Source organism: Balaenoptera borealis, assembly GCF_965194805.1.
Source record: "Balaenoptera borealis genome assembly, chromosome: 9".
Lineage (NCBI taxonomy): Eukaryota > Metazoa > Chordata > Mammalia > Artiodactyla > Balaenopteridae > Balaenoptera > Balaenoptera borealis.
This window is the reverse complement of record NC_138873.1, coordinates 52,551,956-52,570,140: the sequence shown is the minus strand read 5'-3', so window position 1 is coordinate 52,570,140 and position 18,185 is coordinate 52,551,956. Positions and strand designations below refer to the sequence as shown.

The window sequence follows — 18,185 nt, the reverse complement described above, 5'->3', positions numbered from 1 at the left end:
GAGTTTCCTAAAGCTGTAATTGTCGCTGCCTTCCTCATTCAGAGAACAGCCTTATCTTTCAGCGCGAGCAGCGAAGGACAATCACACAGCCCCGCCTGCCTGCGATGCGGCGTCTCACCCTTCGGAGACTGCGTTTTCTGAATGTGACTAAATGTGATGTCTTCCTCAGCTAAGGGCTTCTACTTATTAAGCCCTCCCTGGCCTCACGAAGGACTGGCTACCTCCTTCGACATCAATGGTAGGAGGAGTCAGACTCTGCTTTTAACTTTAACCATGGAACCCAGAAGCTGGGGTCAAGGAGAAAAGGAGGGCCAGCATATCCCAGCAGCCACCCATGTGACTGATTGGACAATGGTGACTAATTTTCCTAGGAGGTATAAGCAGAGTTTCCTCTGTACTTCCCACTTTTACAAATGTGTTGTCTTGTGACCACATGAGCTAACTCGAGTTGGGGCATAGTCGTGTGTAAGCTACCCCCCTCCACATCCCCAGCCTCCCCCCTTCAATTTACTAGCTCAGTGCTCAAACCAACAGCCCCTGGCAAACAAGGAAAGACCAACATGTGATTTATTCAACTGAGCATTCAATGCCTTTACAGATACTGTGTTTCACTGGGCAGTGATAACTGATAACTGATAATCAGACAAGAGGAGAGGAGAGGTGGCCGTTAGTAGAGAACAAAAACCTAAAAGTGCTGATTTTAAATAGTCAGCCTTCTAAATCTGTGGGTTCGAAATCCGAGGATATGAAGGACTCACTGTAAGGGACTTGAGCATCTGTGGATTTTGGTATCTGAAGGGGGTCCTGGATCCAATCCCCCACAAATATTGAGGGATGTCCGTACATGTGTTTCAAGTTGAATTAAAAATAGAGGAAGGGCATGTTACCAGGTGAGCTGCTGAGAAAAACTCAGCTCTAAAACGATAGTTTGTAAAAAGTCTGATCATTCAGGGACTAACATGCCAGGCATTAATGCCACTCCAAATGAAATCACACCTCTCCTGTTGACATACTGAAGGCTTGATGCCAGCGTGGAGAGCCCTTAGCTTGGCATGTGCAGGTCATGTGTGGCAGCTCGTTCCAGAAACTACAAGAGCCTGGGCTGAAATAATGTTGCAAGAGATACTGGAACATCAGACGGGGGAGAAGAGCCATTGGGGGAGAAGAGCCATTGTCCAATGTGAAGTGGGAAAGAAACAGCAAGAGCAAGGTGATGCTCACAAAGCACATAAAATATCCCTTTTGGGATCATGTTTTGTGTGTGTGTGTGTGTGTGTGTGTGTGTGTGTGTGTGACTTCAATTTCTATTTTTTTAAAATTACCATACAGTAAAATTTACTTTCTGGAGGGAGGGGGTGTAGTTCTATGAAAGGTAACACAGGTATACATCCCTGTAGCCACCATCAAGAGGATACGGAAAAGTTCCATCACCCCAAAGACTGATTCTACAAATAATTCCCCCAAACTTGCTTTAGCCAATAATAGGCACAATGAATAACAGGAGAGGAACCATAATTTGTCATCAAAATTAAGTGCCAGGAAAAACAAAAACATTACACCCCAACCTCCCATACACTAACACCAAATTATTTTTGCTGGTTGGCTAGCAACCTTCATGTGTCTCTACGTTATAAAATTTGAGGTCTTTAAAAGACAGATCCCCCAATTTTTCACCATGGTGTCAATACAATTCATAAAAAGCATGTGGTTTCTTTCCCTGTTGCTTCAGGGGCTTTCTAAACAGCTCTCCTGCTGGACTGTCCCACCTGTGGCAGGTGGGACAGTCCAGCAGGAGATTAAATTTTCACCTACTCAAACTTCTGTCAGGGTTGATTCCAGTTTTTTTCTTCCGAATTATTAGACATTCTACTCCTCTTTTGATCATCTATGAGATACTCAGAAGCCCAGAAGTTTGGAAGAGGGTAAAGAAAATGTGTCCATGTGGTACCTTTAACGGATTATTGGGATGCTGGCCGTCTTGTCTACTAGGTAGTAAGTGGTCTCTCTTTTATTACTAGTGCTTTGTACGTGGTGGGGGAAGGCAAGAACATAACACTTTTCTGTTAAATCGCTTCAACAAGGACATGGCCTCTACGGTAAAACCCACGTTCAGTGGTGGAGTGTTTATGTGACAGATTTTAAAGGCTCTGGTTTTTCCATGAATTTCATTTCAAGGGCCATGCACACGCCAGCTAGCCCACTAGCAGCAACAGGATGCGCTGGCCCCACTTTCTTCTGTAATCCAAGAAGCTCTCCGTTCATTCAGCAAAAATTTATTGAGCACCTACTAAGTTATCAGACACTGGGTTAATGGCTCGGGATGTAAAACTGTGAAGATACAAAATCTCAGCAAATCTCAGTACTGAGGGTGAAGGAAGCTGACAGGGTCCTGTACGGCGACATGAAACTGGAAATTAGGCATGGATGGTTAAAAAAACAAACAACAACAACAAAAACCCCAGAAAAACTGAGGGGGGCGGGTTTGGGAGTGTGGATAACAAAAGAATCTCCTTCGTCTCTGTCCCTCTGGGCCCATCCCGAGCCAGCCCCGGCCCGAGAACTTACTTCCTAGCCTCAGTTTCCCGAAGCCGCAGCTTTCGGGCACTCTACGCGTTGCCCCGAGGCACGGGGAACAGTTAAAAAGTTACAAAAATTACTTTTAAGAAGGTGAAGTTGACACCGAAGTGCTTAGCCCTGTTCCGCACATCCTTGCCTGGTTGGCATCTGCGTGTAAAATTCTTCCAGACGGGCCACCTGAGCACTCAAAAGTCCTTTACCTCTGCAAAAAACACCTTGGAAAAAAAACTGTGTCGACACGCAAGGCCCTCACGCGCGTTGCAGAACAACTCACCGGCGCGGCGAGGACCAAGGCTGCGTGGGAACTCACGTTTGCGAGAAAGAGGGGGCGGTCACGAGGGGCGGCGGGCGCCTCGGCTCCGGCTCGGCGGCCGGCCGGGAAGGCCTCGCGCCTGCCGGGCGCCCGCCTCTAGCTCCCGGGCAGCGGGAACAGCGAACCGCGCCGTGGATGGCCGGAGAGGGAGCGCTGCGCCCCCTGGCGGCGGGGCCCGTCCCTGTCCGCTCCCGGCGGCCGCCGCCGCCGCCGCCGCCGCCGCGGGCCTGCCTCGCTCCATTTGCTGACTCCGGCGGCAGCGTCCTTCCGAGCGGCAGCTTCTCGGGCCTCCCGCTCCCCGCTCGGCATCTCCCTCCAGTCCCCGCCCCCTGCTCCTGCTCTGACACCCCCTTCTGCACGCCGAGCCGTCCCCAGCCGCAGCCCGGCCGAACGCGAGCGCCGAGTCCACCGCAGGCTTCGCAGAGCCTTCCGGCGGCTCCGGCCGCTCCATCGCGGCGCCCGGCGGGGGTGCGGGGCCGGCGCGCGGCGCGAGTGGGGCGGCGGCGCGGACTGTTCCACTACGCGTCCCCCCCCCGCCCCCGCACGGCGCGCGTGCTCCCCGGAACGACATGGAGCCGCCGCGTTCCGAGCGGGCACAAAGGAGCGCGCGGCACAATGGGCGCGGCGAGCCCGTGGGCACCGGGCGCCCGCTCCGGCGTCTCGGCCCTACGCGGGGGTGGGCGCTCCTCCCGGCGAGCGCGCTCCGGGCAGCCCCCCTGCGCGTCTCCTCCCTTGCTCCCGCCCCCACCCCAGCATGGATGTTGCAGCCACTCTCCCGTCCGTCTGCTCCGGAGCCGCCGCCGCCGCCACCGCGCGGCCGGCTTGAACCGCCCCGCACTTACCTGGGACACGAGTTCTGTACTTTGCAGAGCGGGCCCGCGCCGAGTTGGGGCGCCACGTGGGGGCTGGGGGGAGTGCGGGGCTGGGGAGTGGGGGCCGCGCGCGGAGGGCCAGGCCGGGGCGGCCCGGGGAGTTGCTGGGGGCAGCGGGCGGGCGCCGTGTATTTTCCCCTCTCTTTGTGTGTGTCCGTGCGCTGCGCTCTCGCGTGACGTGACGGGACTCCGTGTGTCATTTCCGCACAAGGACACAGGAGCCCCCGCTGCAGTGGAACCACAACCCCTCCGCCCCCACCCCCGGCCCGCCCCTCCCCCTCAGCGGGGCACACGCGGGACCGGCGGCGGCGCTCGGGCGTGAACGGCCGCGGCAGGGAGCTGGGGCGCGCACTCCGGGGACCCGGGCTGCCCGGCGCGCTCATCCGGTACCGCGCGGCTCCACGTGGGCCCGCGCCCGCTGCCCGGGGCGGGGAGCGGCGGCCGCGCACCCACGGTGAGCCGGGCCAGCGCTGGCTAACAATGTACCCTGCACACCGTGTGTTTTCCCCATCGCCAGTCATTTCTCTAAAACGTGGTTTCTTAGATACGAGGAGTTTGACCTGAAAAGCCTCTTTTCCTACTTTTTTTTTTTTTTTTCCTCCGCGGATCGGCGACTGTACTGGGCGCCTCCCCTCGCGCCCGCGCCTCTCCAGCATTTTTGGTATCTCCGCCGTGGCCCTGGCCCCCCGGGCGAGTGTTCCCGCGCCGCGATCGGCACAAAGACATCGGGGCGCGGGGACCCGGTGGCCCCGCGGAGCCGGCATGGAGTCTGGCGGGCCGCGGGAGAGCGACCCCGGCGCTGGGAAACACTGGCTCTGGCCACTCCCCCAGCAGGGTGGCCGCCCTCTCATGTAAGGCTGAGAGCTAAAAATCTGCCTTCTACTTGTAACCCGAAGTTTTGAGGTTTGAGGCCACAGAGCCAGAGATTCAGAAGTGCGCGCGCTCGCAGACCCACATGCCACAGACAAACCCACGGGGTATCTGCGCCAAGCTCTTAAAATAGAAAAACACGAGTCACCAACTCAGTAAAAGCTGATTCTTTCTACTCATGACTCCCGGACTGGAGATTCCAAGTTGATAAACACGAAACGTACCGCTCGGGTATTTTCTCAAGTCTCACTGACTTGAAGGAGTGTGGGGTGTGAGGGTCAGGGAAGCCCAACCCAACAGTTAAGCCACGTTTATATTTAAGGCAAACAATGAGAATGTAAATTTTAAAAAAATCCTTTAATTTGCCGGTCGAAGAAAGTATAAAAAGAAAAATGCAAATTATCCCATCTGCTGCTCACAGCTGACTGGCTGCAAGGAAGGGCCATGTGGCCCAGCCCTGCGCGGTCAGTGAACTGGTAGAATAGATTTTACAAGAAGGCATATGCTGGCTCCTTGCTGCCCAGGCGCGGGGAGGGTTTGAATTAACGTATCGTTTTGGATTACGTATCCTCTGCCAGACCGCTCCAACTGGGAATTTAGCAATTATGCAAGTTCTTCCCCTTCGGGTTTGAAATCAAGAGGCAAGAGGTTATCTAAGACCTTTGAGGAACTACGTGGAACGTTCTCGAACTGTATTTGGATAGCCGATTTTGAGAAGTCAGTACTAATTGCTATGCAAAATTAGCAAGCAGCCGGGAGAACCAAGCCCTGCATCCAGGGGGTGCTTTTATAAAAGAATCCATACGTGCTCAGTGTCATTCAAAACAGGATGAAGAAAAGAATGGGGCCGAGATAGCAGCCCTTCAAATTCAAAAGGCTTGGGTTGCCCTATCTACATTTAAAATAGGGCGGAGGGAGGAAGGGAGGAGGACCGCTTGGGGCAGAATGGTTAATTTATACATTCCCTGAAGACAGAATGGAGGCACTTCGATTTCTGCCGGGAACTTGACTTTTAACATTCGCACATTAAATAACACGTATGATATAGTACATCACTTGACTTAGTTAACAGATATAGCAGTTTTAGTCTCACCTTCAATTTAATGTGACAGTTATAATTAGAATTTAAAAAGCATAAGTTGCATTTCATTAATTCAGTTTTCTAGGGTTTCCCAGTGGAAAAGTTAGGAAGAGTTAAGAGTAGCATTTAAGCTCACTTTGCATTTTTAAACCACTTTATGGTTTAAAAATGTAAAATGACCTTGTTACATTTTTACAAAAGGGACTAGATGAAATGTGTGTTAAGGGATATATCTATAGCCAATCATTCACAAAACAACTCAGGTATTGGAGGAGAAATTAAATAATAAAACAATAGATATAAAATAATTAGAAATTAACATTTCTTTGTTCACATTGTTCAAAACCAAAGTTTTTGTCAAATACAATAATTTTATTAATAAATAGCATCTAAGGCAAGCAGCGTGCTTAACTGACTTAAACTGACTTTTCAAAACATAATCTCTCAGGAAATTACAAAGTGACCTTGAGTATTATTCAAATTAAAGTATCTTAATTTGCATAACTGGATCAGCATTGCTACTTAACAAAGTAAGCTGTTCCAAATAAGTTATTAACAGACAGAAATGGAAGTTATTGCTATGTGGGAAAGGAAACTACCTACCTTCAAATGGTTTTGTATGTTTATATGAATTTCTATTTTTTTTAATAAGGAGAAAGGGAAAACAAATGCATTGGAATTGTTGTATTCCAGTTGTATCTTGGAGCCTTTAAAAAAACAATAGTTTTGAAAGTGCTATTGGATAAACGTAATGCCTTATAAAAAATATGAATAAACATGGAGTAAGATGGGGAGAGGAATGAGGTTTAAAAAACACAATGCTTGCCTGACACAATCTTAAAAAGTCAGTAGGAGTGACTGCTACTGGTTCATAAGGATACTTATAAAGACCTGAAAGAAATAACAACCTGAGATTTAGAAGTCTACTTGATTGGAAATTTCTTAATTAGCAATGCATTTTTCAAGATTTCAAATTAGAGTTGCTGCAATTGATCTAATGAATTCATTTCCAATTTTACCTGAGTAAAAGGCAGCAGGGGGTGAACTGGCTACTTGGCCATATAAAGGACTCACATAAACACTAACTGTAAAAACTCAAAAGGAAAATTACACAGCATTTAATGAAGAGTGGGATATCTTTAATGTCAATGTATATAATTAAGAGCGGCAGACAGACAGACATCAGGTTTCAGGTATCTTTTAGCTGTTGTTCTAAAAGTTTTGATCATCGCTAAAATGTATTTATAGTTGCCAAGACAGTATTTAGTAGGACTTTTTTCCCCCCCAGTAGTTAAGTCACAACAATGTAACAGATTTCACTGTTACTTGTAGACATTTCCACTTTATTTCTTGCCTGATGCATGTAAAATTTTGCCAAGCCTTCAACTTCAAACAGAAGTAGCTGGCAGATCCAGATTCCGTGAATACTCACAACCGAAAAGTAAGAGGGAAAAAGAGGAGGGGCAGAGGAGCCTGTATTAACTTTATTAAATAGAACCTATTGAAAGACACCTTGCTGAATAGCTTGCAAAACTGACTTTTGTTTGGGAAGGTGGGCTCAGGGAGTTGAGTTTAACCCCTTGTGTGCTGAGAGGTGGCAGGGAAGCCCTACCTTCAGTGGAATCTGGAGCAGGTAATGACACACTGTGACCCAATGTGGAAAAAAATGAGATTTTGAATGAAAAGCTGCAGAGACTTTATGCTGGGCAGCTTTCCTTATGAGTAGAATAACTACTGAATAATTTATAGCACCTTGAGATTTTAAGCACCCAGCATAACCATTAGCATCTGATTTTAGTTGAGTATCTGGCTTGCACAATAGGAGTCTGCAAAAAGAAATATTAGGGAGAGTGAAAACTGCTGCAATCCCACTCTCAATCTCAAGCCCTTGAGAAAACAAATGCCAGCCTGAACTATAGCTCATTCTGAGCCCAGAGTGCTAGCTGGAGGCGCTGCAGCCACCAGGGCCCCCGAGCCCAGAGGGCACTCAAGGGCCTGCAGTCAGGAGTTCCCCACACTGATCACACAGCCGCAGCGACAGGCAGGAAGCAGGGAGCAAGGGGAGGCTGGTTTCCCAGCCAATCAGAGCCCACTAACAAAGAAAAAAAAAAAGGAGATATAATACTGCTCTAGTAATTGGCAGGTTTTTAAGAAATTATTTCATGCTGTGGGTCAAAAGACTCTAAATGAGATGCTCTCCATACATACCTATACATTTTTAAAGTCTTACTTGACTTGCCTGAAATCTTCTCTGTAAAATGAAATACCTCGTAGAAATGAACTTGAGATCCAGTGATTCTACCTTTAGGAATCTATCCTAACTCAACCAAGGCTACATCTACAAGGATGTTCATTGCAGGATCATTCATAATAGAAAAAAATTGGAGAGAACTTGGAAAATAGTCAAATGGATGACACATGCTATGTTATACTATGTCAGCTTTAGAAAGAGGGGAGGTACTCTTTTTTTATGGGTACAGAAAAGTGTCTATGACATTATTGAGTAAAAAGAAAATTATAGATCTCTATATAGTGTAATCTCATTTTTGTAAAAAAAGAAAAACATGTATGTACCTATCTGGGTGTGAATAGAAAAGGTCTGGAAAACACAGGGGTAACAGTGGATACCCCTGAGGTATAGAATGGTGGAAAGAAGGACTTACTTTTTCATGTTAAACCTTTATGAAATGTTTGATTTCATCTTTTTCCCCCATAATGAGCATCTATTGCTTTTGTAGCCCTTTCCCCCTCCCACAGACCAAAAAAGAGTCGAGTTGTCACCTTGGCCTAAGGAACAAAAGTCACCCTGGAGTAGCTAAAAGTCATGCAACACTGGTGTGAGTGCCTGGATTGACACCCGTCACCTGACTCCCCTTTATCAATCTATTGTCATGACAGGAAAAAAAAAGAAGAGAAGAAATCTTAGTAATAATGCTCCAAAAGTAAATACAGTATTTGGCTACAGAATCCACGGCTCCCTTTCCCCAAGCTTCTAAAGTGTCAGCACAGTATTTTAGAGATGTAACCAAATATGTCTAAGGATTTCCCTATAATCACGGCACATTAGGGCCTGAGAAGCAATAGATGCCAATGGCCTGATTATACCAATAAGGAAACTGAGGCAAAAAGGAAAGGTAGCTTGCCCAAGGCACACTGGCCTCTGGAACGATGTTTTGGGGTTCCTTTTTGTATGTCACACCTACCAAAGGCCAAATAGGTTTAAAAATAAATGAGTCCACCAAAGAGTAAAATATACAAGGTTAGTGTTTCACACAGTTGTATTCATTGAAGTAGCAGCTCGGGGAATTCCCTGGCAGTCCAGTGGTTAGGACTCCATGCTCCCACTTCAGGGGGCACGGGTTCGATCCTTGGTTGGGGAACTTAGATCCGGCATGCTGTCGTGCAGCCAAAAAATTTAATTAATTAATTAATTAATTAATTAATTAATTAATTAAAAATAGTAGCAGCTCAGCCTCCAGCCTCATTCTTCAGTCCTCGGCAGCTTAGCTCTCTTCCTCAAGAGGCCTCGTGGGTCCCAGTCTGGGGTGGAGGCCCCTGCTCTGCACCTCCATGGCACCTTGTTCTCTTCCTGTCATAGAGGCTGTTATGGACTGAATTGTGGCCCCTCAAATTTAGGTGTTGGACTCCTAACCCCCAGTGTAGCTCAGAATGTGACTGTAGTTGGATATAGGGCCTTTAAAGAGGTGGTTAAGGTTAAATGAGGTTATGTGAGTGGCCCTCAATCCAATGACTGGTGTCCTTATAAGAGGGATGTGCATACACAGAGAAAAGGCCATGTCAGGACACGTGGGTGGCTGTCTGCAGGCCTGGAAGAGAGCCTCAGGAGACCCCTGCTGGCACCTTGATCTTAGACTTCCAGCCTCCAGAACTGTGAGAAAATACATTTCTGTTGTTTAAGTCCCTCAGTCTGTGCTATTTTGTTATAGCAGCCTGAGCAGACTGACACAGAGACCCGGCTCATGTGAAGCTGTGATTGCCTCTTTATCTGTCTCCCCAACTAGAATGTAAACTTTTGGAGGGCAAGACCATGTTCCAACACTCTCTCCAAGTGCCTGGCTCTGTGCCTGAGACATAGTCAATTCTCAACAAATAGTTGCTGAAAGAATAAGTGAATTGTTGTTAGATATCATATGTTCCATTTCTCTTTCCCTCTCTATAGATGAAGAAACAAAGGGTCAAAGGCTTGGAGCAGGACAGCTCCTAGTCTATGTGAACGGCGCCTCCTGGAATTGTCCCTGCACCACCTATGTGTTATAAGGGACTAGCCCAAAGGCAGGCAGCTAAGTCATGGCAGGATCTGGGCCACATGCCAGAACCACCCCCACCCCCCACCCCCGCCCAACGTAGGGCTCCATCCACCCTTCTATACCGACTCTGGAATAATATCATACAGGTACAAAGTTCCTTCCATAGTTGTCTTAGTCTACTCAGGCTGCTATAATAAAATACCATACACTGGGTCGCTTAAATAGCAGAAATTTCTTTTCTCACATCTCTGGAGGCTGGAAGTCCGAGATCAGGGTGCTGGCATGGTTGGGTTCTGGTGAGAGCTGTCTTCCTGGTTTGCAGATAGCCACCTTCTTGCTGCATCCTCACATGGTGGATAGAGAGCAAGCTCCTTCCCTGGTATCTCTTCTTATGAGGACACTAATCCCATCACGAGGGCCCCACACTTACAACCTCATCTAACCCTAATTATTTCCAAAAAGGCTCCATCTCCAAATACCATTATGTTGGCAGTTAGGGCTTCAGCATATGAATTTGGGAGGGCACAAACATTTAATCTATAACAATAGCGTTTTCACATTTTGTCATCCTCTTTGCCCTTGATCACAGACCTGAGAGAGGTGGAATAGCTATATCACCTCGCCGTACCAATCCACCCCATTTTTATTTATTTATTTATTTTTTGGCCACACTGCCTGCAGCATGTGGGATCTTAGTTCCCCAGCCAGGAATTGAACCCACGCCCCCTGCATTGGAAGCATGGAGTCTTAACCGCTGGACCACCAAGGAAGTCCCAATCCACCCCATTTAAAAAAATATAAAATTATTTATTTATTTATTTTTGGCTGCGTTGGGTCTTCGTTGATGTGCGTGGTCTTTCTCTAGTTGCGGCGAGCAGGGGCTACTCTTCGTTGCGGTGCGCGGGCTTCTCATGTTGTGGGGCATGGGCTCTAGGCGTGCAGGCTTCAGTAGTTGCGGCACGTGGGCTCAGTAGTTGTGGCACTCGGGCCTTAGAGCGCATGGGCTTCAGTAGTTGTGGCGCATGGGCTTAGTTGCTCCGTGGCATGTGGGATCTTCCTGGACCAGGGATCGAACCCGTGTCCCCTGCATGGGCAGGCAGATTCTTTTTTTTTTTTTAATTAAACCTTTCTTACAACACTTCTTATTTATTTATTTATTTATTTATTTTTGCTGTGTTGGGTCTTCGTTTCTGTGTGAGGGCTTTCTCTAGTTGCAGCGAGCGGGGGTCACTCTTCATTGCGGTGCGCGGGCCTCTCACTATCGCGGCCTCTCTTGCTGTGGAGCACATGCTCCAGACGCGCAGGCTCAGTAATTGTGGCTCACGGGCCCAGTTGCTCTGTGGCATGTGGGATCTTCCCAGACCAGGGCTCGAACCCGCGTCCCCTGCACTGGCAGGCAGACTCTCAACCGCTGCGCCACCAGGGAAGCCCGGCAGGCAGATTCTTAACCACTGACCACCAGGGAAGTCCCCCACCCCATTTTTAAACAGATGGGAAAAAAAATAAAGCCCGGAGTGATGACATGGTTTGTAATTCATTCTTTCATTTAATAAGTAATTATTGCAGGCCTAATATGTGCCAGACTCTAGATGCATAACTGGTAATTGGCATGACCGGCATTATATCCTGAGTACTAATTCTTCTGCTGTTTCCCAATTAAGTCTGGTTATTTCCCAGTTTAGTTGTTTGAAACGTAGTAGTGTTGACCAGAACAGAATTTAATCTTTTCCTTTCAGAAAATTCCATTCTACTCTAAGACACACGGGAGTCCTTAAGCACTCCTTCCTGCTCAGGCTGGGCATTTCTCTCTCCTCTGCCTTTGCTTGTGACGCTTCTGTGGTGCCCTTGCCAACTCCTATTCATCCTTTGAAGCCCAGCCAAATGTCTTCTCCGTCGTGAGGTTTTCACCATCCCCCTCCCACACCAGAGGCAGTAGCACCCAGGCCTATGCTCCCAGGGTTCTACGTACTGCTTTACTGCAGACAGCCCCTATCTCAGCCTAACTGGCGTTACCTGACTGTACTGTTCATTCGTGTTTGCTATGATGCTCTTGTACTGGACTCCACGAAGCCTCAGATGCATGTCATCCCTCCTGTTGCCTTCTGCAGTATCTCAAGTGGCTCTTCCGTGCTGTGACTGTGACACATGCGCTCGACGCTCCAGCTGACTGGACTTGGGGCTGAAGCTTGAAATGTGGGTAGTCACTCGAGGCTGCACGTGGGTGATGCCAGACCTCCCCAGGGGCTCGGTGCCAGCCCTGCTCAGCAGGCCTCTGAAACGGACAATGACAAACCCACACAACCGAATCTTCCCTTTTAAAATATGTATGTATTGGGTGATGTTTTTCTTTCCTAGGACTGCCATTATAAAGTACCACAAACTGGATGGCTTAGATCATCAGAAATTTATTGTGTCAGTGGTTCTGGGGGCTAGAAGTCCCAAATCGAGATGTTGGCTGGCTTGGTTCTGTCTGAGGGCTGGGACAGAACCAAGGACTGTCTGGGACTCTCTCCTAGCTTCTGGGGACCTCAGGCATTCCTTGGCTCTTAGATGGCATTCTCCCTGGGTCTTCACATCCTCTCCCTTCTGTACATGTCTGTCTCTGTGTCTAAATTTCTCCTTTATATAAGGACACAGTCATCTTGGATCAGGACCCACCCTAACAGCCTCATCTTAACTTGATCATCTGCCAAGACGATCCTATTTCCAGACAGACCCTATTTCACAGACAAGGGGGGTAAGGAGTTCAACATCATCTTGGGGACACAGTCCACCTCATAACAGGTGGGAAAAAGAGGAGTAAGCTCACTTGGACTCGGTCCTAACCTCCCAGAAGCACTGGGTCCCAGAGTGAATGTCTGCCGACAAGGTGGCTTCCTCTGCTATGGCACAACTCCAAGGATCACTGCCAACATCTCTGTCACTGCAGGAATCTGCTTTCCCTTTTCTTTCTAAAGAATGTGCCTAATTTAGTTTTGCTGCTCCTTGGGGACTTGGCCCTTTGCATTCACATTTCCATCCCTCCAGCCCTATTGCTGTCCTGCAGGTAGCAGGTGGTGATAAATGCTGTCACACTTGCTGGCTGTAGACTGCAGGGGCTTATGAAGCCCTGGATTTGAATTCAGGCTCCCACATGTACTAAGCGTGAGAGTTTGGACGCTGCTTAAGCTTTCAGCTTCCATTTCCTTTTTCAAAGCATGGGGCAACCCCACGCTACAGGGTGGTTATAAATGAGGCAGGCAATTATGAGTAGCACTGCAGAGCAGCTGGTATAAGGTTAGTTCAATAAAGAATAGCTGTTATTTTTATTGGTTATAAATGAGGTGAGCAAATTGTTGAAATAACTAGCCCAGGCACGTAACAGTTAGGGTTTTGAAAAACACACTTCTAGTTCAGCAGAAAAAGCACAAAGGTTCATATGACCAGCCAGAATGCCATCTGGAAGACACCGCTTTAAATTCAAACTCCACCCAGGAAGGAAAAAAGATAGAGTCATATAATTCTAAAACATGTGATGGTCCCCAAACCACAAGTCTAATGTCCATTCTCCTTACCCCTCTCATAAGGAAAGGACAGTGAACCCTGCCGTCTTTCTCCAGGACAGGCCCTGGTGGCCTCTGTTGCATGTTCACTTTGGTGCCACCAAAGCCCTGAGCTAAATGACCAAGCCAGCCAGAAAGTAAAGGTACTGCAAGCAAATCTCAGTCGATACATTTGTGTGTATGAAATAACAGTTTTTATACTTCACTTTCATCTTGAGCCCCATCCTTTTGGAGTCCTCCCCACCCCCACCAGAAGCTTCCAGGGGCCTCTGCCCTCCAGGCATCTGCCCACATGGGTTCTTGCTTGTCTATCATTCTGCTCGCCGTGCCCTGCAGGCAGCAGCTCTGCCATGCCCAACCAGGGACACGGTCATCTCTTTGCAAGGCTGCCTAGAACAGGGGTACGTGATGCAAATGCCTACAGGAAGCGTGTAAGGAGAGCTCATGAGTGAAGCAAGCAGTCTGCCTATTAGACACATAAGAACGTCTTCAGGTCTACAAAGAAATGCACCAGCTCCTCTGTTTCTTTCAGCATGAGCCATCTTTAGTCTATCTTGTATTTCTTCATTTACGGAAAAAATCTGGGGTAAAGAGGACCACCCTCTATCGTCTGGAGAGCAGCAGTGCAAGTGTCATGATGAGTGGCAGCTAACCCTTGGCTGTAGCGTAGGGATGAAACAGGGACTTTTAGGGACTCTGGCAAACTAGAGCGTTCATTCCTTATCTAAGGCAGGCAGCCTTGGTGCCATAAACGACTGAACACAGTGTGGCCCAAACTGCTAATTATTCAAGAGAAGCCCCAACCCGGACTTTTATGTAAAATTGCCTAGATTTGTAATGCTGAGCGACGGAAATTCACATGGCCAAACAAAGTCAGATGTAACCCACTGGCCTTTAGTTTGTGGTCACAACTCACCGCTACAGCTTCTTGGGGGCAGGGTTCCTCCCAGCCAGGCTGCTAGAGAGCCCACACAGCAGCCCTGCCTGTCCCCACTACTCTGTCCAGGGTCCTCCTGCTTCTGCCCAAGACATTTTGCCTATGGCTCAAGTCTTCTCCCTGCTGGGGCTTAAGCTTTTAGAAACAAAAGCTTGAGGGCGATTTCAACTTTCTGCCCCATCTCATCCCTTCGCCAAGATAATAAACCCAGATGGGAATATCTGCTAGGAGACAGGGAAGGGAAAGGAGGAAATACCAGGAGAATAAAAATATAGTTTAGTATCCCAAAGGTATTATCTTGCCACACATACTTATCGAACATATTTGATCTGAGGCTATCTATAAAACAGTTTCAGAATTTCTCTATGCTATGGACTCTAAGGAAGGAAGCACTAGGAAACTCTTTTAGAAAGGAAATCCCAATTCAGCCAATTTATCAAGATTCCATTTTTCACAGTAAAATAGATGTATCTAACATAGCATCTTCTTAATAACATAGTATGATGTAACATTTACTTTTGTTACTATAGGTCTCTTGTATTCTTGATTCTGCCATGGGCAATTTCTGAATTCAATAATAAGGTTTTTGAAAAAATATGTAATACCTTGAAGGTTTGAGTTAATAGTAAACACAATACTAGTTATTACTGAGCCATCATGGATTTAAAGGACTAACGTTATTACTGAGCCATAACTGGTTTAAAGGACTAAAGCAATATAACCCTTGTGCTCTGGGAAGATGACAGATTTGGGAGCAGAAAGTTCACACTCAAATTACCTTTGTTTCATCATTTTCTTTGGTGGTGGGAGAGAGATGCTGGTCTCACTGTGATACTGATTTGAGTGGTCAGGAATGGGGCAAGAATATTAGAAATATACCAGATGAAAATCCTTCAAATAAATGAACTTATTACCCTCCTGACCTATATAATCAGCATGGAGCAAAGAGGAATAATTGCCCTGTGGCACACGAGTATGTGAATTTGAGGGAAAAGGTACCAGAGGAATCCAATAATCCACATGACCTGCTTCTTCCCTCTGAATATTTTACACTAGTAATTAGAGAAGTTTTGGGTTACTTTCCTCCAGTAAAGTTAAAAACATTTTTTAAAAGGAGAGTATTAGTATCAGCAGAAATAAGCAGCATATCTATAGTGGCAGGGAGAAACTCATGTTTTGGGACAAATATGGTGCCTATGTTATGATTCCCTAAGACTCAAAACATTTGCTATTTCCTGAATTCTCCTTCTAGAGATACTGAAGTTTTCAAATGGTGTCTATAATAAACTATATTACACCCAAGTTGACATCTAATGATTTAATAACATTTAAATATTAAAAAATTAAGACACATAAAAGGTACAGCTTCTGTAGCCATGCAAATTCTTCGTGAGATGCTTGATGCAATCCTCGTTTTCAGTAAGTAAACTTTGTACTTGTGGAAACTGCATTTATTCAGCCTTGACATTAGGAAAGTAAGCAAATTATTTCAGTGCCAAAGGGATCGCTCATCTAGGCTGGAGTAAGTGAATGTGCTTTCCCAATGCCTACTCTCCCAGAGAATTTTTGCAGTGACTGAATTAGGCTCATGTCAATTGCAGAGAGAGGTGGGGAGACCATTAGTACCTAAATATAGGGCTGAGCACCCATGCAGCTGGCAGCAGGAGGTGAGACCCCTTTGGAAGATGGCGTGGCCGGCTTTAACGTGACAACAGCTTTCAAAATTAAACAAATATTTATTGAACACCTACGACTGCAAAGCTTTGAGTCCTTCGGGGAATTAAGAAACAGATAAGCAAGGTCCCTGTCCTCAAAGAGATGTCATTCTACCCCAGGAATCAATCATGAACCCTGAAAACTGTGATATAAAGCAGAAGGCAGCACCAGAGGAGAGATCCAGAGTGGGGATGAGCGAGGAGCCAGAATAAATCAGGAAGGTTCTGTGGAGAAGGGGCTGTCCTAGGAGCCCGCAGGAATGCTGAGCAGGATTCTGACCCACAAAGGCCGGGTGAGGGGCATTCTGAGTGGGGAAAACTATACGCAGTAGCTAAGGCAAGAAACTGCAGGTCCTATTTGGAAAACTTTAAATAGCCCTTTTGAGTGAAACACAGAGAGCCTTCAAGTTAGAGGGTGGGCAGAAGATGGTAAGATGAGAGCAATAGGTGGTGGACAGATTAAGTCTTTCGCTGGTGTGTGCCACAAATCTTCCAAAATCCAACACTCAGCTTGGTGTTTGACAATTTCATTGAAGACACATGTGACCTCTGGCAGCCGTAAGGCAAGAAGACCCTGATCCCAAAACGCCACTTCTGCTGGTCTCTCAGACTGCCTTTCCCTGACTCCGTTTTAGTGACCCAGTGGTAACTCAGAAGTGGGAGGATGCCAGGAAGGGTGATGGGGACAGAAACTAAAGGTAACTGATAATTGATCACTGCCCCCTCTATAGTCTTGCACCTCCATGCAGCTTCCAAGAAGCCCAGTGTGTGTGTTCAGGGGGTGTACCTATAAGTACTGGAGCAGGGCAACATGTTTATACAAGGAAGGAAAAGCTGCTCCTCCAAATCAAGAAATTTAACAAAGAAATAACCGAGCTGAGAATTTCTAAACCTGCTGGGCAATAAGAGATCATCCACAAAAGGCACTCATAAATTTAAGATTTCATGGCATTCATGTAATAGGGTTAATATTCTCTGCATGGAATTTTCCACCTTTGCCTGTCTTCCCTTTTTTTACTGCTTTATTTTTTATTTTTTATTTTTTTGGTCATGCTGTGCGGCTTGAGGTATGTCAGTTCTCCGACTAGGGATAGAACCCAGGCCCCAGCAGTGAAAGCACTGAGTCCTAACCACTGGACCGCCAGGGAATTCCCTTGAATTTCAATTAGTTTCAACCTAATAAAGGCTTTTTATAGCCAACCAGAAACACCTGTAGTAATCAAAGGCTCTAAAATAAAAACTATAGTGCTACTATGTTGTAAACATTCAGGGGATCCTGGATAAAGCACAAACTCCCTGATAATGCACCCATCAAAAATATAATTTTAGATATACTTCAGAATTGGCAACTGGTTCCCATTTCTTGCCTAGCCCCTATTTGAGAACAAGGCAGGGATAAGGGTCAAGGGTAGGGGTTAAAGTTCTACACTAGGGTGGGGAAGGGGGTCTTGGAGTGGAGGCCAAGGTCATGAAGGTGAAGGAAAGTCATGGGAACTTGTTTCAGAAAGAGAAGAGGTGAAGGGTGAGTCCCTGGTCCTCAGTATTCTCCCAGATGAATTTCTGAATCTGGCCAACTAACTGGTACATCTCTGGGATCATGGATGCTATCCTGTTGCCTCTGGACTCAGAATTATCCCCAACAGTATTTAAGTTGGAGCCAACCACCACCACCAGGTGGCACCAAATCACAGTTGAGTTGGGCATGAATTTAGATAGGGCAGCCAGACTCCCAGAATTCCTCACCAGCTAGCTCTATACTGGTCATTTTTTTTGTTAATCTTACAAAAAATTGTAAGACCTCACATTTCATATCACTGAATTCTTTGGATCTCACATATCCAATTACCAATCATTGAGGCAAATATTCTCTTAGTAGACTAAAGACCAAAAGAGACTAAATTAGACATTGTGCTAATTGCTTTACAGACATTAGCTAGTTTAATCCCTCAAAAACCTATGAGGCATAATATGAAACTACCTATTTTTATAGGCAAAAAATTCTCAACTATT

At 46.7% G+C, this 18,185-nt stretch overlaps 1 protein-coding gene across 7 annotated transcripts in view; it reads right to left on the bottom strand.

The window, feature by feature from the left end:
* Positions 1-13,170, bottom strand: part of BEND3 (BEN domain containing 3) — a 44,532-nt gene extending 31,362 nt beyond the window's left edge. For 3 of the 7 annotated variants that reach the window (XM_082404739.1, XM_082404740.1, XM_082404743.1), the window contains exon 1: positions 3,733-10,031. The gene's annotated coding sequence lies outside the window, so the exon portion shown is untranslated. Of the gene's footprint in view, positions 1-2,851; positions 3,253-3,732; positions 10,032-11,994 lie in introns of those variants that run through there. The other 4 variants (XM_082404741.1, XM_082404744.1, XM_082404745.1 and 1 more) reach the window with 3 other exon arrangements.
* Between the last annotated feature and the right edge of the window lie 5,015 nt (positions 13,171-18,185).